At 37.1% G+C, this 21,010-nt stretch overlaps 1 protein-coding gene across 2 annotated transcripts in view; it reads right to left on the minus strand.

The window, feature by feature from the left end:
• Positions 1–21,010, minus strand: part of LOC131677992 (beta-galactosidase-like) — a 327,898-nt gene that overhangs the window by 211,756 nt on the left and 95,132 nt on the right. The gene's annotated exons all lie outside the window — the stretch shown is intronic.

The following is a 21,010-nucleotide window of genomic DNA, read 5'->3' on the forward strand; positions in this document are numbered from 1 at the left end:
ATAGGTGAGTTTCATTAATTATTCGGAGAATATCAGCTATGACATGAGTGAACTCTTATAGTAAAGGAAAAGTTTTCTAAGTGCATAATGTTAAGTGATCTCCCATAGAAAAGGGGAAGATCTGCTTCTGCAATGCAATGCTGTAATAACTCTTATAGGAAAGAAAGAGTTTTAATTATGTAAAATATGATTGCATTGAGCAATGAATGCAAGTTGAAATAACTGTTATAGAAAAGGAAGAGTTTTAAATATGAAAAATATTAAAATAGGTAAAAAAGGAGCATTGCAGACAATTCTTTAAATATGTACTTGAAACGGCACAGTTGGTTGAATAATCTCAAATATTATTACAAATATTACAAATTGCTATGTTCTATTCACAGAAACGCAAAAGAAAAGTTGACGAAGAAAATGAAGGATGAGCTATTCAGAACAACATCGGAGAAAACACGCAAGGAGAAAGAAGAACTGCCGCCGAAGAAAATGAAGGAAGAGCTGTCGAAATTGAAAGCGGAATTGCAAAAATCTCGTATGGAGAAGGAAGAGCTGAGTCGAACCTTGGCCTTGAGGGATCAGAACGGAGATTTTGCTGAAGCTAGGTCAAGTACTATGCGAGACGATCAGATGAGGGAAATGAGACACTCCTCATGACAATGAGCAACATGTCTCTAAGCAGCCTCAGTATTCCGGAATGTGTACCCGCAACAAGTGATACGGAGCTTAACAAGCCTGTATATTAGGGTGACAATGATTTACATGAAAAAAAAAATTCACAACCTACACCCCCTAGCGTCGTTCCAAATCATGAAAAAATGACACTGTCCAAATTTGAGCGAAATCGGTTAACCCTTACCCCTCCCCCAACGAGCTTAAAGTTTGTATGGGATTTTTGGCCAAAATGTATGGGGAAACACTCACAGTTCACATTATCGCCCCTAGAGGTTGCTGTAAACTTCCGAACACGGACCTAGGAAGGAGTTAAGCTTTCGAAGATATGCCGAACAAGTTTGTCGAAGACTGCAACACAGTCCAACCAACCGTTAAAGAGTTATTAATGTTTAAAGTTGGATACTGCTGCTTAACATTCACAAAGGGCGTACTCCGCTTATCTCATATATGTGACCCACATGCAAAGGTGGGGCAAGGTTAGGAAAAACTCATATATCTCTGAAACGACGAGTGATAGAAAGTTATGATGTTCCACAAAGTTATAGAGAAATAAAAGGACTTTTTGGTTTCACTGGAAAGTTTCAGGATTTCTCCGCATTGTGGGGGTAATGAGCCAAGCAATTTAAAGGGAATGCTCCTATCTGTACAACGCTAAGAGATAGAGCATTTGGATGTTCTACAAAGTTGTACAGTAGAAAAAAATACTTTATTCTCTCATTTGAAAAAATGCAAAATTCCACCACATGGTGGCGCCAGTGAGCAAAATTAATTCAAGGTAATTCGCCTATCTATTTCAAAGGCTTTCGTATATAAATATAATTTAGGCCGCATAGTGGTGCTAACATCCATATATTATCGAGAATGAATATATTTTGATACCCCTTTTGAATGTTTTCTATTTTTCCGCACAATAGCGTTAGAGAATCAAACTAGTTTAAAATAATACTCTTATTTCTTGTGCAGAGTTTCTTTTATTATACATAACATGTTACTGAGTTTTCTTAAGACTCTCAGGTTATAATAACATCTATATTCTTGACTTTCTTTGTAATCCCATTGATATTTCTCCTGTTGCCTCATTTATTAACCTTTTTTTTAATTTTTTGAAGCAACTGTTGACTAATTCTACGAACGTTCTCTCCTCAGAGACGTCATGAACAGTGCCGCGCGTCAGTTCTCGTTGATTGCCTTCCGCAGAAGAAGCGTACTCTGTACGCCGTGAACTCATTTAGACAGGCATTGGTTGCACGATTACAGGGCTGATATTTTGGTGATAGGTGAGAACTACTAGGGTCAGTCGAATGCCGATTAGTGACTTTTTCATTATATCTGGTCTCATTTATAACTTAGGAATAGAGCTCAAAATATATTCTGTCCCCTTACGCGGACTACTAGGCTTAAATACTACATTCCGCTAATAATGCAGCCTGGGATAAATACCTAAGTATGCTACAATCCAATTCGCGCTGTGCTTCTATTATAATCAGCATCCCCTATCACCTTGCAAACAAGCAAAGCGTGCATGCCAACTGCGCTGCTTGCCCATGAATTTTGCTTTGTGCGACTATTCCGGCAAGGAAGGATCGTCTCCTGCTATAGCTGCAACATTGCTACCGGCGCTTGTCGATCGCTCTGTCGTAGTAGAGACTGAACCGGCTGGGTAGTGTCATTATGCTTTGTGCGTTTCAGACGTGCCATGTGCTGCGAACCCAACTCAATTGATATTGGTTATACGAGTATGGGACTTATTCTTCGGCAGTAAGCAAAGGGTGCTAGGGCAATTTGAATGCCGGATGGACAATAGTCAAATTAGATTCCAGCTCCGAGCAGCTTTTTAGGTACCTGTGCAAATTCTTAGCTCGATATCTGAAACAATATTTTTGCACCTACTGTTTAACTTTCATAAAATAATTCCTCCAGGAGTTGCCCATTGCTTCATAAAAATAAATCGTTATGTGACATTTATAGGAAACTAGCTAATACCCATCGCGCGTTGCTGCGACTTTTAATGAAATAGGAGGAAACACAATTTGTTCCGAAGCGCCATCTGGCGGGCAGATAATCCCAAACCAATATCACACAAACACGCTCCAGAACAAATGTCTACTATGTATAAATTTTGACGGGAATCGGTTAAGCCGTTTGGGAGTCCATAAATCATATACATACAAACATTGACTTTTATAAAGATAGATAGATAGATAGATAGATAGATAGATAGATAGATAGATAGATAGATAGATAGATAGATAGATAGATAGATAGATAGATAGATAGATAGATAGATAGATAGATAGATAGATAGATAGATAGATAGATAGATAGATAGATAGATAGATAGATAGATAGATAGATAGATAGATAGATAGATAGATAGATAGATAGATAGATAGATAGATAGATAGATAGATAGATAGATAGATAGATAGATAGATAGATAGATAGATAGATAGATAGATAGATAGATAGATAGATAGATAGATAGATAGATAGATAGATAGATAGATAGATAGATAGATAGATAGATAGATAGATAGATAGATAGATAGATAGATAGATAGATAGATAGATAGATAGATAGATAGATAGATAGATAGATAGATAGATAGATAGATAGATAGATAGATAGATAGATAGATAGATAGATAGATAGATAGATAGATAGATAGATAGATAGATAGATAGATAGATAGATAGATAGATAGATAGATAGATAGATAGATAGATAGATAGATAGATAGATAGATAGATAGATAGATAGATAGATAGATAGATAGATAGATAGATAGATAGATAGATAGATAGATAGATAGATAGATAGATAGATAGATAGATAGATAGATAGATAGATAGATAGATAGATAGATAGATAGATAGATAGATAGATAGATAGATAGATAGATAGATAGATAGATAGATAGATAGATAGATAGATAGATAGATAGATAGATAGATAGATAGATAGATAGATAGATAGATAGATAGATAGATAGATAGATAGATAGATAGATAGATAGATAGATAGATAGATAGATAGATAGATAGATAGATAGATAGATAGATAGATAGATAGATAGATAGATAGATAGATAGATAGATAGATAGATAGATAGATAGATAGATAGATAGATAGATAGATAGATAGATAGATAGATAGATAGATAGATAGATAGATAGATAGATAGATAGATAGATAGATAGATAGATAGATAGATAGATAGATAGATAGATAGATAGATAGATAGATAGATAGATAGATAGATAGATAGATAGATAGATAGATAGATAGATAGATAGATAGATAGATAGATAGATAGATAGATAGATAGATAGATAGATAGATAGATAGATAGATAGATAGATAGATAGATAGATAGATAGATAGATAGATAGATAGATAGATAGATAGATAGATAGATAGATAGATAGATAGATAGATAGATAGATAGATAGATAGATAGATAGATAGATAGATAGATAGATAGATAGATAGATAGATAGATAGATAGATAGATAGATAGATAGATAGATAGATAGATAGATAGATAGATAGATAGATAGATAGATAGATAGATAGATAGATAGATAGATAGATAGATAGATAGATAGATAGATAGATAGATAGATAGATAGATAGATAGATAGATAGATAGATAGATAGATAGATAGATAGATAGATAGATAGATAGATAGATAGATAGATAGATAGATAGATAGATAGATAGATAGATAGATAGATAGATAGATAGATAGATAGATAGATAGATAGATAGATAGATAGATAGATAGATAGATAGATAGATAGATAGATAGATAGATAGATAGATAGATAGATAGATAGATAGATAGATAGATAGATAGATAGATAGATAGATAGATAGATAGATAGATAGATAGATAGATAGATAGATAGATAGATAGATAGATAGATAGATAGATAGATAGATAGATAGATAGATAGATAGATAGATAGATAGATAGATAGATAGATAGATAGATAGATAGATAGATAGATAGATAGATAGATAGATAGATAGATAGATAGATAGATAGATAGATAGATAGATAGATAGATAGATAGATAGATAGATAGATAGATAGATAGATAGATAGATAGATAGATAGATAGATAGATAGATAGATAGATAGATAGATAGATAGATAGATAGATAGATAGATAGATAGATAGATAGATAGATAGATAGATAGATAGATAGATAGATAGATAGATAGATAGATAGATAGATAGATAGATAGATAGATAGATAGATAGATAGATAGATAGATAGATAGATAGATAGATAGATAGATAGATAGATAGATAGATAGATAGATAGATAGATAGATAGATAGATAGATAGATAGATAGATAGATAGATAGATAGATAGATAGATAGATAGATAGATAGATAGATAGATAGATAGATAGATAGATAGATAGATAGATAGATAGATAGATAGATAGATAGATAGATAGATAGATAGATAGATAGATAGATAGATAGATAGATAGATAGATAGATAGATAGATAGATAGATAGATAGATAGATAGATAGATAGATAGATAGATAGATAGATAGATAGATAGATAGATAGATAGATAGATAGATAGATAGATAGATAGATAGATAGATAGATAGATAGATAGATAGATAGATAGATAGATAGATAGATAGATAGATAGATAGATAGATAGATAGATAGATAGATAGATAGATAGATAGATAGATAGATAGATAGATAGATAGATAGATAGATAGATAGATAGATAGATAGATAGATAGATAGATAGATAGATAGATAGATAGATAGATAGATAGATAGATAGATAGATAGATAGATAGATAGATAGATAGATAGATAGATAGATAGATAGATTCAACATAGAAACAAAGTCTCGAAAACCACAAAACGATTTGACGCTTGAGAAAAAAGTTATTAAACAGAAACCGATTGATGCTCAGACGATTGATAAAAAAACATTTCTTCTAGCACCACTGCTGTTGGTTGTCCAATTATATGAAATTTTGTTTTTATTTACTCTTAATGTGTCTAAATCTGCATAAATTGCAAGAGTTTTAAAAGATAAATTGAGGCTTCTTTTGTACATAATAAGAGAAAGTTAAAAATTTTGTATATAATTAGACTGTCATCAGCAATGATGCTATGAAAAGTGAAATTTTCATCGATCTTCAGAGCATCAATCGGTTTTTGATTAATAACTTTTTCAACAAGCCTCTGATCGTTTCGCGGTCTTCTAGACTTTATTTCCTTGATAAATTTCCTATAAAAATCAGACATCTATTTATTTTTAGGAAGTAACGGACGATTCTTGGAAGAATTATTTCGCAAAAGACGATTTCCTCATGCGAAATCCCATGTAAACTTTAAACAGTAGGCGCAAAAATATAGTTTCACCGATCGAGCTAAAAATTTGCAGAGGGAGCTAAATGGATCCCAATAAGTTACTCTGAGCAAAATTTTATTTTTTTCATATAACCATGTATCACTCTAATGGTCAATTTTTCATCACATCTGGTACCACACATAACTTCCAAACTGGACAATACCAATCAATACTTTGGAATGGTAGTCCATGTGAGATCATGAAAACACGGATTACCATTCCAAAGTACTAAGTAACTCAACAGTGACATTATTTTAAGGACCCCAATTAAATACCAATACCGCGGCGGAACCCTTTATACAATGAAGCTCCATTTTTACCGTGACTAACGACTTACCTTTCAATATACGGGCCCTTTTAAAAATTTCGGTAGGAAAGTCGTGTAAGATTTTGTACGCTTATATCTTTTGCTGTACTGTATATAATACATAATTTTTTTGCCATTTTGTCGAAAATAAGTTCAACAATGTTGTCTTAACGAAAAACTGTTTTGAAAAATTATTCGAAAACTACTAGGAAATGGCGAAAAACTTCAGCTCATCTCGGTCAGACCCATCAATATGATGCACCAACCGAACACTTAAATGATGAAAAAATTTAAATATAGGTCCACTGTAGATTTGTTTCATTTTGTGTTGAACTGTTTAGAGCGTACAGGGTCTTCAAAGGGCTGTACAATATCGAGAAGGAATTATTTGTGAGCTGAACACGGCTGGTGGATGAATCTGTTTGTGTTAGCAGAGGCAATTATTTTCATTTCTGATTAGAGGGTAGCATACACGACGAAAACCGGATTTTAAAACCAGAACCTGCCCTTTTCAGGACGACCATTGATGATGAGTTTTGATTTCATATTCCTTCTCTCTCTTTTGTTGGCGCATCATATTTTTTAAAATTAAGTTACGACTTCCTTGAAAACAACACACACTTTCCTAACCATTGGTTCGTTTTATTATGAAAGACACAATATGTAGGCCATGCTGGTTTCTTGGGAGACATAATAATGGTTGAGGTCTGGAAGCATAGATCAATTTTGAAGTTCTGCGGACGACCTTCGTTGCAAACTGCTTTCGGGGAGCTTTCCATCCGGTGGATTTACGAACTGTTTGGCACGGGTCATAGCACGAAAAATTCTACTCCGCTACTGCCGATGCTAGCTAGTAGCATAACGACGGTCAAATGAATGATGAGGAAAACCGACCGTTGTATAGTCGCGCGAATATGCACTAGTATCGCTCACTCGCTCGTTTTCGCGTCATGTGTCTTTCCATTCCTTTCTGCTACTAATACTAGTATGAACAAAATGAATATACGTCTATCCCTCACCTTCCATCCAGTGACCAGTATTGCCACACTGCTTTTCACAATAGCCTTCCAACAATATTTTCAGCAAATGTTGCAGATTGGAGAGAAAAAAAAAACATTTAGAAATTCCAAAAATATTCCCAAAAAACTATGTAGGGTAATTTCGATTGAGATGCCGCACTCTCTATATTTCGTATATAGGGTCAATTTTATACGGCAATATGATATTGTGAGTTTGTCTTTCGGGGAACTACAACACTAGAGATGTAAAATAATCCTTATTATTAACTCACGAAAATTGTATTAATGATTTTGTGCGTCCAGTTGCATCATGCCCAAGTAATAACTGAAGTTTTATAGCACGCTACAAGTGCAATTTAAGTTTTATCAGTGGCTATAAAACTATCATAAAACCACAATTCTTACTAGGGTGGAGCGCCGAAAATTTTTCAGCACCACATTAAAATTTCGTCTTTCTTAAATCGTTCGATTTTTTTTTGTGAATCATGTATCGGTTGAATAGCTGAGACCTTTTAGAAGGCATTCTGATCATGAGCAATTTTTCAGTTTGTGATCACGCTGCGACGCCTCACCCAAAATGTTTATTTAAATTTAATGATTTTTTTTCATGTCAAATTTCATCATATATTGAATGATTTACTTTGATGCAGGACCGGTTTTTATAAATGTGTGGCATCTCTCCCCTAATTACCCTATGCATAGAAGACGGCAAAGGAGTATACCAAGAGGGTGAATGTTTTGACGTTTCTTTGAAAAATGAGTGAAGCCAACATAAGCTGGCTTCCTGGCTCGGCTAGTTGCCAAAAATGACAGCGAACGCGCTTTAAGCAACGTTCACATCGCTACGAGCCAATGTTGTTAACTCGACCTGAGACTTATCGAATGCAAACAAACTTCAGTTTGATGTGTTTAACAGGACTTCAGGTGATAAAAGCATTCGGATTTTGTGGGGCTGAAGCGATGCAAGAGAAAGCGTTATTTTCATATATTGTTATTAATTACTTGTTTTGAATCCAACTTTTAAACAGTGTTGTACAGTTCATATGAACGGACCTTGAACATTTGAAGCGTAGCTAGCGCTACTAGCATTTAGTGGTAGCTTCAGGCAACGAACAGTTTTTACGGGGCTGGAGTATACACATTGTTTTGCCATAATATTTCAATAACATTCCAAATAGTATTTCCACAGAGAATACTAACATACTAACTGTAGAAGTATCTATTTTCTTTTAAAAGTAAATAAGTAATTAAACCAAACATGGATGGGTAACGTCTGTGACACATCGGACATGTTGTTTGAAATCTAGTGATATTCAACAGAATCTTTAGATTGGAAATAACACGTTTGAACGAAAATTTTCAAATTATTCTTTATTATAATTATAGTGGTTCGGAAAAGAACTATTGATGGTTGTGCTGAGTTTAAAGATCGTTGGATGCTGAAGAATTCTCAGCATGATATCATTGGTGTTTGTGTAGGTTATTAACCAGTTATAATTGTATCATGTGTTGTGTGTTGCAGATTTCAAATTAAACCACTGGATCAATCAAATGAAAAAAATATGAAAAGTCCGAAATATATCTCCCACTTTCTACATTCATGTTTTTTTTTACCATACAAAATAACCCTTATCAGCGCCAAAACTTTTTAAAATGTCCGAAGTAAGGTCATGACACTCCGGTTATGTCAGAGACATTACCCACTCATCTTTTTTTATTCAAACAAAAATTCAGAACAGTTTAGAAGGAGCCCCAAACCACTGATAAAGTTTGGTTTTGTTCTGCTCCACAGTCGTTAATCGTTAGAAAAATTCGATGATCAAAAACACTTCAAAGCCTCAAGGGAAACTTTTATTTAAAAAAATGTTCCCAAAATTTGGTCCTTCAGAACATTCATTTTACATTATAGATATTTTCGGAGGGACGGATCCAGAAAAAAATTTCGGGAGAGTTTGTGAAATTTCGATTCGATGTCTATAATTATAATTAAATTCCGATTAAAAATGGTTTTAATCCATCTAACAGTGTGATGATACATTTCATATAACTCTCATTGCTTTCTTCGGGTATTATATCGATTAAGAACATTTAGAACTTGATGCTTCGCGATGTTTTTGATAACACATACTACATGGGATAGTGGCAGGACTCAGAGAATCGCTAAAATTAGCTTAGGACAATATCAGTGAAAGAAATCTCAAAGGTCAAACCAATTTAATGGAAAAGCGAAAAAATGGCCCATATAATAGAAATAAAAACGAATTATTGATAATGCTCCGTTAATAACTTATATAAATTCTTCAATCAATGCATTGTATAGCGAAAACTGAATTTTCCTAAAGGGGTTATACATGTTGTGCTGAGTAAAAAAATTCGAAAAACAAATTTTCGAATAGATTTGAAGTTTATACTCAATAGCGTTTACTCAAATTCCCTACGCGGATGAGAAGTAAGCATTGAAATTTCAGCTCTTGGTATCTCACTATCCTGAAGTGCATGCGTGCATAGTTCAAACTTTAGTTCGATATCGACTTTTTCTAAAAATGACTTGCCAGTAGTATCTTTGATTTGAATTAATATCCCTAATCCTAATGTTAAAGAACAAATAAAAAACTCTCGAAAACCGTTAGGGAAATCATTATCACTACTGGAATTTTCTTTTTCACGAAACTTTTCGATAACCTTCCGTCACTTCTATTAAAAATTTTCAATTACTTTAAAATTTGCTTTTTTATTTCGACTATGTTAGTCACATTTTCTTTTTTACATTTTAACGACATTCAATTAGCTAGAGATTACTGGGTAGGGAAAGGTATGAAAATAAGAGCCATAGTACTCAAGTGAGAGCAAGGATGTGAAGTAAACAGATCGGAAAACTAGAAGTGGCAGGGTCATTAGAACAGGCTTAATATCGTACGTTGTTGTGTTGTGGGAGCATATTGAATGATATTCTACACAGCATTAGAATCTGGACAAACGTCTTCTTTCGATTTCGAATTCTTCTGCATGTGTTCCAAAGAGTACCCAAAGATGTGTCTCTTGACAAGTCATCCACAAAGTGTCTCAAGAAGCTGTTCATTTTAACACGGCGTAAACTGTCAATTTGCTTTGCCAAAGAGTATATTTTTCAAATAACTTACAGGTATCAACTTGGCGTAAATGAAATTCTTTAGAAGCGATTTTTTTAGTTTCATATACATCATGCGGCCTAATTACAATTTTTATAACGAGACACGATAGCCTTTGAAATACTCTACAACTTCGTAGAACATCAGATTGCACTATCTCTTACCATTGTATAAATAGGCGTATTACCTTGAATTAATTTTGCTCACTGGCGCCATCATGTGGAGCATTTTGCATTTTTCAAATGAGAGAATAAAGTATTTTTTGCTACTCTACAACTTTGTAGAACATCCAAATGCTCCATCTCTTAGCGTTGTACAGATAGGAGCATTCCCTTTAAATTTCCCTTTAAATTGCTTGGCTCATTACCACCACCATGCGGAGAAATCCTGAAACTTCCCAGTGACACCAAAAAGTCCTTTTATTTCTCTACAACTTTGTGGAACATCATTACTTTCTATCTCTCGTCGTTTCAGAGATATATGAGTTTTTCCTAACCTTGCCCCACCTTTGCATGTGGGTCACATATATGAGATAAGCGGAGTACGCCCTTTGCGAATGTTAAGCAGCAGTATCCAACTTTAAACGTTAATAACTCTTTAACGGTTGGTTGGATTGTCTTGCAGTCTTCGATAAACTTGTTCGGCATATCTTCAAAAGGTTCCTAGGTCCGTGTTCGGAAGTTTACAGCGACCTCTAGGGGCGATAATGTGAATTGTGAGTGTTTCCTCATACATTTTGGCCAAAAATCCCATACAAACTTTAAGCTCGTTGGGGGAGGGGTAAGGGTTAACCGATTTCGCTCAAATTTGGACAGTGTCATTTTTTCATGATTTGGAACGACGCTAGGGGGTGTAGATTAGTAATTTCAAAAATGGTCGTTTTATTGTCACCCTACTGTTTATGACCATTGGAAAAATGTCTTCAATGCGTCGATGAATCTCATTCAAGCGTCCGGCGAGACAACGAAAAATGATTTATTCCGGATCAAAGCTGGACCCATGCTACTGGAATTGCTCGATGGAACAACTACGTAGGCAGGTATGCCAGATGAAGGGTTGTTTCCATATTCGAACGCAATCGTTCGACTAGACGGTTACTTCGGATCAAGAGCCTACATTTTGTCTCAGCGTAGCAAACTGGCCAATATGACACAAAAAATGGTGAAATGAACATCGAATATGTGAAAAGAGTAGCTACCGCATCAAAGTTATGTAATTATAAAACGGACGAAGAATTTGAACCGATTTCTCGTACTATTACCAGAGGATTAACAGACAGTCGTGTAAGAACCCTTGGGTATCGGGTTCTTACCGACGGAGGTACATTGAACGAGTTAATCGATCAAGTCCGCATCAGAGAAGTGGAGCTGGAAAACGAGGATGATTACAGACGACTTCATCTACAGAGATCGGCAACTGTGGCAACAGTCTCTCGTCAACAAAGTGGCTACGGGCAATACCGCCGTGGCAATTACGAGCAGAATAAAGAATATTCCAGCAGACGTGGGAGAGAAAATTTGAATCGCGGTCCAGTAAGGAGCCAGAGATCTTCTCAAACGTGTTGGAGATGTTTGAGCTCATATCACACACCGGAGGATTGCTTCCACCGTGACAAAGTATGTCGAAACTGTGATCGCCGAGGCCAAGAGCTCAAAAGTAAAGCAGGAACCACAGAAACGGCGTTGGACAGGAGAAGACAACGAACCTCCATCCAAAATCGCAGCTGTTCAAAAAGTGCAAGAGGACAAAGAACAAATTCTGGTAATGCAAGAAGACAATAATGAATAAGCCAAAAAAAATGAACATTTGATTACAAAATATAACTGTAATAATACGAATGAAGAATAAAATGAAATGAAGAATAAATAGTTTTTTTGTATAACGTCGTTACAGGTATTTTGTCCTCCGCCATCAGATGAGAAATTTGTTGAAATAGAAATAGTTGAAACTGGTTTATCAGACAGAAAAGCATATGTTGCAGGATACGTCGCCGGAAAAAAGGTTGTTTTTTTCATACTCTGGTGCACAAGTCAACACTATAACGCAAGAGTCGTTCAATGAAATTGTGCGAGATGAGACAGCCAAGCAAAATTTGTTCGAGCTATGTTATGAATCGGACAAACCTCTACGCGCATACGCGACACAAGGGTGCATTCATGTAGCCACTTTTTCGGCTGAATTAATAATTTCCAACGACAGAACAATTACAATAGAAAAGTTTTACGTCGTGCACATTCCAGCTGCGTTCAAAGAGTTGACCAAGCAAAAATTGACTGAACTACAAAACTCCGGCATTATCGAAAAGGTGACTAAAGATATGGACCGAAGTTTTTGCTCATCATTATTAGTAGTCCCGAAAGGAAAAGCCGATATTCGTCTGGTTGTGGATTTACGTAGGCCCAATAAATGCATTAAAAGAAACACCATTCAAGATGCCAACGCTTGAGTCAATATTGTTGGAGTTGCATGGTGCGCAGTTTTTTCCACAATTGACTTGACCAACGCGTTCTTTCATATTATCATTGACGAAAAGTCAAGACATCTTACGAACTTCTTTGCGGGAGAAGCGCTTTACAGATGCTGCCGATTACTCTTTGGACTGACAAATGCTCTGGACATATTTCAAGAGTTGATGCAGACGATAGTGTTGGCGGAATGTAAAGGAACGGTGAATTATCTAGATGACGTCTTAGTATTTGGAAGAACAAAAGAAGAACATGATCATAACTTGAAAGAAGTAATGAAGAGACTTGAAGATCACAATGTTAAAATAAACCATGAAAAATGCGCTTTCGGAAAAGAAGAGGTCAAGTTTTTGGGATTTATGGTGTCAAAAAATGGTTGGTAAGTAGAAGAGGAACAAATTGGAGCAATTAAGAATTCCAGGAAGCCTGCAACACAAGCGGAAGTGAAAAGCTTCTTGGGTTTGATAACTTTTATCGACCGATTCGTTCCTTTGCGAGCGGACAAAACACGAAATCTACGAGAACTGGCTAATGCTACTTGTTTCTATTGGAACCAGGATTTGGAAGACGAATTCAATTACTTGAAGAGTAGTGCCTGGAACTGTATTAAGACACTGGGGTACTTCGGCCGTGAAGATGAAACGGAATTATTCGTTGACGCCTCCCCCTATGGACTAGGTGCCGTTTTAGTGCAGTACGGCACTGACTCCAAACCTCGAATAATTGCATGTGCTTCAAAGGCATTAACATTGGCTGAGAAGAAATACCCGCAAACCCAAAAGGAAGCGCTTGCCATGGTATGGGGCGTCGAACGTTTCTCGATTTACCTTTTGAGTATAAGCTTCACTATTCGGACGGATGCAAAATCAAACGAATTTATTTTCGGAGGACTGCACAGATTCGGTAAATGGGCAGTTTCACGTGCTGAAGCATGGGCTCTGCGATTACAGCCGTACAGCTTCAAGGTGGTACGAGTTGTTGGAGAAATGAACGTGATGTGCTAGTTACTGACGAGATGAATTCGAAACACAAAAAAAAAGAAAACTTAATTAAAATTAGGTCTTGTGCCCTTAACGTGCAAAACGGTTTAGTCCAATTTTTATTGCATAATACCAGGCGTTTGGTTTCTTGAACCAAAAGACAAGAGTTCGTCTTCGCTTTCTCGTCAGCAAACCAGAGCTATATTTGCTTCCCGGGACATCACTCGGGACATGTGGCTTTAGGCGTTCACATATGTCGTGTGAACTGTTTGGAATTTTTTGTGTCTAACTAGTGCTAATTTGGGTACTAGTTTAGATACATCGTCTAACTAGACACCCAGATGGTGCTAGTTACTGACGAGATGAATTCGAAACACAAAAAAAAACAAAACTTAATTAAAATTAGGTCTTGTGCCGTTAACGCGCAAAACGGTTTAGTCCAATTTTTATTGCATAATACCAGGCGTTTGGTTTCTTGAACCAAAAGACAAGAGTTCGTCTTCGCTTTCTCGTCAGCAAACGAGAGCTATATTTGCTTCCCGGGACATCACTCGGGACATGTGGCTTTAGGCGTTCACATATGTCGTGTGAACTGTTTGGAATTTTTTGTGTCTAACTAGTGCTAATTTGGGTACTAGTTTAGATACATCGTCTAACTAGACACCCAGATGGTGCTAGTTACTGACGAGATGAATTCGAAACACAAAAAAAAACAAAACTTAATAAAAATTAGGTCTTGTGCCCTTAACGCGCAAAAGGGTTTAGTCCAATTTTTATTGCATAATACCAGGCGTTTGGTTTCTTGAACCAAAAGACAAGAGTTCGTCTTCGCTTTCTCGTCAGCAAACCAGAGCTATATTTGCTTCCCGGGACATCACTCGGGACATGTGGCTTTAGGCGTTCACATATGTCGTGTGAACTGTTTGGAATTTTTGGTGTCTAACTAGTGCTAATTTGGGTACTAGTTTAGATACATCGTCTAACTAGACACCCAGATGGTGCTAGTTACTGACGAGATGAATTCGAAACACAAAAAAAAAACAAAACTTAATTAAAATTAGGTCTTGTGCCCTTAACGCGCAAAACGGTTTAGTCCAATTTTTATTGCATGAAATGAACGTGGCTGACGTACTGTCTCGATTGGTAAAAGAATCGCAATCATTAGAACCTTTTAATGAGGACTACGAAAAGCACCTCTTGTATTTTTTGGATACCGGCGCGATGGAATTCACTTGGGATGACATCGAGGTTGAAGCCGAAAAAGACGATGAGTTGATAGACGTATGTGAAGCAATCAAGACTAGACACTGGCATAAAAATTTGCGAAGGTTCGAGTCGGAAGCGAAAAATCTTAGAGTTCTGGAAGCTTTAGTTTTCATTAGAGATCGAGTAATTCTTTCATATTCTCTGCGGGAGAGAGCACTCCATTCAGCTCATCAAGGACACATGGGTGCAGTTTCCATGAAAAAGATCTTACGGAACTATTTTTAATGGCCAGGAATGGCCAAGCATGTAGACACATTTGTTAAAAGCTGTGAGACTTGTTTTCGACTATCACGAAAAAATCCGCCTATCCTTTTGACAAGTCGTGAATTACCCAACGGGCCGTGGGAAATTCTCCAGATAGATTTCTTTGCTTTCAAAGATTGTGGATCTGGGGAATTTCTGGTCGTTGTTGATACCTATTCAAGGCACCTACACGTAATAGAGATAAATAATACTGATGCAAACAGCACCAATGAAGCATTGAGTAGAATCTTCGAGGTCGGCGTGCGCAACGGAGAAGCGAGTCATTCGCAATTGGGACACCGAGAAGGAAGGACGACTAGCAGCAACCAGCAGCAGAACCCCCTCCCAAAGCTCGGATGAGAGCTAGCACTGCCGCTATATAAGGCATGCGCAACGGACAAGCGAGTCATTCGTAATTGGGACGCCGAGAAGGAAGGACGACTAGCAGCAGCCAGCAGCAGAACCCCCTCCCAAAGCTCGGATGAGAGCTAGCACTGCCGCTATATAAGGCGTGCGCAACGGACAAGTGAGTCATTCGCAATTGGGACGCCGAGAAGGAAGGACGACTAGCAGCAGCCAGCAGTAGAACCCCCTCCCAAAGCTCGGATGAGAGCTAGCACTGCCGCCCTCAGTGGAGTCCACTTCGAAAAGCAGTGATGAGTAAGCGTGCCCTCTGTTCTTCGGGAACAGAGTAACCGCAAGCCCTCTGTCGAAAGTCCGCGGCAAATAGCAGCCGGTGAGACACGCGCAGCAGCCAGCGGTGCGCTTTACAATGGCGACGCACAGCAGTGCAACGGCGGTCAAGGAGCTGTCAGGTCACAGCAAAGTGTCCAATTACGACAGGATTTTGGGTTTTTTGATAATACGAAGAGAAAGAAAACGGGTCTTCCGTCTAGGATGGTCTACAATGGCGAAGTACAACGATAGAAAAATGCTCCCTATTTGCCAGCTACTTCTCAAGTGTCTTCACGACTGATGTTCTATCTGCCATCGAGCCCGAAAACGCGACCCGTGATGTTCACGTTAGTGCGGTGGATGTGGATGTATTCACCATTTCAGTACAATCAGTTCTTTCTACAATACGGAAAACGAAATCGTCTTATGCTCCAGGACAAAGTGCTATGCCGTCTGCTGTTCTGAAAAAGTGTTCCGATATTTTAGCGATCCCACTGACGCACCTTTTCAATGTGACGCTTCAGCAGCAAAAGTTTACCGATTATTGAAAGTATTCAGTTATGTTTCCGGTACACAAGAAAAATGACAAAAGCAACGTCGAGAACTACTGAAGAATCACTTCGCTGAGAGTCGAGTCAAAAATCTTCGAATCGCTTATCAACGAGGTGCTGTTTTTTGCTAGTAAACATTACATAAGCACTTGTCAGCACGTATTCTTCCCTGGTCGATCGGTTGAGACGAATTTAATTAGCTTCACATCGTTTCGTTAGAAAACATATCCAGGAAACTCCAGATGGACACGGTCTACACAGATCTTAATGCTGCTTTCGACACAGTTAATCATAAGATACTGCTAGCAAAGCTTGACAAACTAGGATGTACTACGAGATTCTGCCACTGGCTTCGATCGTACATTGTATGCCGTGAGGTTGTCGTGCAAATTGGTGCCAACGTGTCTGAATCCTTTTGCAATAATTCCGGAGTTCCTCAAGGCAGTACACTAGGTCCATTACTATTTTCATTGTTCGTGAAAGATGCGGTCTTCGTTCTAATGCGTAGAGGGATTTTTCTTGTGATATGGAATGAAGCCGATTGCCGTGAGTTACAGTGGATCATTGATACATTTTACAATTGGTGTAAAAAAAACATGTAGATCCTTTGTGTTACGAAATGTTTGCCATCAGTTTTCATCGTACAAGGGACATGCTCAATTTCAAGTACAACATTGCTGGAACTCAGCTACAACGCGTTGACCACTAAAAGATCTAGGTGTTATTCTCGATGAAAGGCTAACTTATACCAATCACCTGTCAGCGACTATCGACAAAGCAAATCGACTGGTAGGTTTTATGCAGTCTTCCCAACTACTCATGCGTCCGCAAATGCGACGGAGAGATCGCAGCAAACAGTTTTGTGCTGCATGTTTTTTCCAAGAGCGGGAGAGGTATCACAAAAGATGAGATTTTTTTTGAGCGCGACCATATAGCAAGCGCATAGAAATTTAATGTACGTACAGTTATATTTTTCGCATTGCATTGGACCTAGAGCGCGGTTCGAGCGAATTTGCCTCATGAGACAGCGCATGAGATGGTACACGGCGACGCGCTCGTGCTTGTCTCCTAAGATTTGTACCAATGTGCTGCGATGCTTTGTTTCTATGCACTCATGGCAGAATACACATTTCTTTTGCTAGGCATATTTTAGGGGCCGTACACCAATTATTTAAAGGAACATTCTTACAAAACATTATCTTTGGAACGCGAAGGGAGCGACCTTTCTTACATGACATTATATATCTAGTATATAAAATACAATTGTGTAAACAATTAATAACAATTATATTGTCGGATTGTACCACAAAGGTGTAGCTAAAAAAAGTAAATTTCATAGTGAATTATCGTTAAGCAAGAACAGTTTAATTTAAGACCGCAGACCTTGAATTTAAGAATTTCGCAGCGCAGTGTCCTGTTAAGAGGCTCGAGTCATAGTACGTCCTACATGTAGTGAAATATAGGAACCCTTCGTGATGTCATGAAGCAATGTATTGTCAATTTTATCCGAGTTATTTGTGTCTCCACCTTGCCCGATCAGACAATCGGTCCACTGGTTCCTAGCCATCAATGAATTCATTTTTTCCAACTTTTTTCGGTGTTTATTTTCATTCCAATCTCGTAAATTAGAATAAAAATTAAAACTTTAAGGACATGTTCGGTTCGTCGGTTGTCAAACATCTTCTAGGTTGAATATTTTCAGTTTGGAAATAAAGAATCAAATTGAAGTTCAATTACTTCGGTGGTCCTAATGAAAAGTGCTTAATGCATTTTTAACCCTCAAACAGGCAAGGTGTCTCAGAGGCCCGGCTAGAAACATTGACTTACGAATGAATTTAATATTTGATGCTGTTGAATGTAATGTTTTGGTTGTTCACCGTAATTAGATAATAATAGTTCCTCATACACTTTTATGGCGAGGGCTCAGCAAAATATTTTACGAACCCGTAGTCTGGATGTGAACGTTGAACATTACTCTTTTTAGCATAGAAGTTTTTTTTGGATTTCCGTAGTATGCCCATCCCTTGCAAATAAATTTTCATCATCTTTGGATTAACATGGTATTTTTTCCAAGGTCAAAAGAGAACTTGCTGACCGATCCACTGTTTCAACCTTTACAGGTTTTAAAAGAAATGAAAAAAATGTCACCTTTAGATTTTTCCGTATTTTGCGCATAAAAATTGACCATATATTTACAACGATTTTCTTTTGACAACTTCACTTTCTGAACTAAACGAGGTTCGTGTACCGATCAATGAAATTCCAAAACAAACCGGGTTCCATGTAAGCGGAACGACGTGTGGTTTTCTAGCATCGCCAGAAAAATAACCAGGTGCCAACCCGATCTTTGTGCAGATATTGAAATTTCTATTTGAAAACACGTTATGGAAATTAATTTGTTAAACCACACCAGTACAAAGCTGATGTTCATCTCCATTTCACATCCAAATCGCATGAGACGAGCGCGCCGCGCTAGAGATGCGATGGGAATACATGAAACTCCCGCTTGGCCTAATGCGATGAGAACGTGAAAAATGCGACACATCAGATTATTTTGCGAGGGTGCATATGCGGCGCGTATTCTCATGAGAAAAGAAAAAGCACATAGCATGCGCTGGGCCATTCTTGTGAGCATGAGAGTAAAAATATCGCGTGCAAAAAAATTATAGCGCGCGTGCATCATGTCTGGTTTTATGTCCAAAATTTCCAGCGAATTCCGGGATACTTTGTGTTTCAAGGCTTTATATTGCTCACTGGTGCGCTCGTAGTTTGAATTTGCAAACATCGTCTGGTGCCCTTATCCTGCAGCGTGGACTGAAAGGATTGAAGCTGTCCAGCGTAAATTTATACTCAATTGAAATGATCAGTTGAACCTGCAACCATCTGAGAACCGTTGCAGACTATTAATACTACATACTTTGCAAGAACGTAGACACGCTTGGCAGGCCATTTTCATATCAAAGCTTCTTTTGGCTGAGTTCCTGATCTCCTTGGACAAGCACTTCGGTCTCAATAGTAATTCATCACGATTTCGTCACCGTTTGCTGTTACATTAGGTTAATTATTTTTAGTTTACTTCATTAAGACTTAGTGTCAGATGCAATCCAAAAATGCAAAAACAAATATATTTTCACAAACTTAAACTCAAATGAAAGGCAAAAACATCTTCTACCCTCATATCGGCTTGAACCTTCGTTCGAACCGCTCACACATCTTGATAGCCCCTGGTTTACCTAGAGTTTTTCAACAGCAACAGTCTTTCTCAAGACTACCTATATTTTCGCTCGATCAGTCACTCTCAAGACTACCTATATTTTTTGGACAATCAGTCTTTCTCCAGACTACCTACTTCTTCTACTCAATCAGTTTTTCTTAAGACTAAAACATTTTTCAAGAACAATTCTACCTAAAGAAATATTTAATTCTTCCCAATGTCTGGGTCCTCCCAGCAAGGCCGTGTGCCAAATATTAAAAATAAACCAAAAAGGGTAACTTCTCCACCGAACACGGGGGCAGAATTCAAAACCTGACCCAGTGTCGTAGATGCCAAGGCTTTGGGCACGGCACAAAACATTGTCATTTGGATTCCAAATGTATGATCTGTGGTTATAAATCGCACACAAAAGATGCTTGTTCGATGAAAAAACCACAAAAAGTTTCAAATGTGCTAATTGTAGCCAAACCATAAATCGAATTTTTGGGCTTGTCCTATTCGAGAAAAAATAGAAATTCTCGCTCAAAAAAACAAATAAAAAATTACCTGCGTATTCAGCTACACTTCAGGAAAACAAGCTTAAACATGCTAATCCGCTTCAAAATAGAACGCCTTCTATACCCATGAAAGGTTCTGCTATCTCCGTCACACCATCCTATAATGATGTGTCATCTTATGCTTCAGTGGCAGGTAACACGGCCAAAATAACGGATACCCCGCCAATAATCTCGTTTGCACCCACCGCTTCCTTTAGTCCAATGGATCTAGATAGCGTAACAGAAGAAAAATTGAAATTCTTGCTAGAATCTATGATGCAGCTGATAACTGCAATGTTAAATTCTACCTCCATGTTTGAAACTTTTCCAACTGGGTGAGAATTTGCTAACGAAATTGTAATGAAATTAAAGTTTAATAATGATTTCAAATAATCATTTAAATTTATTAAGTTGGAATGCTTGTTCTGGAGGACACATTATGTGCATATAGCTGTTGCGACCGAAACTTTTTTAAAGCCAAATATAAAATTGAAGAGTTGCTCTAATTTTGTTAGTCATAGATTTGATCGAATTGTTGGATTAGGCGGA

Source organism: Topomyia yanbarensis, chromosome 1 (genome assembly GCF_030247195.1).
Source record: "Topomyia yanbarensis strain Yona2022 chromosome 1, ASM3024719v1, whole genome shotgun sequence".
NCBI classification, from domain to species: domain Eukaryota; kingdom Metazoa; phylum Arthropoda; class Insecta; order Diptera; family Culicidae; genus Topomyia; species Topomyia yanbarensis.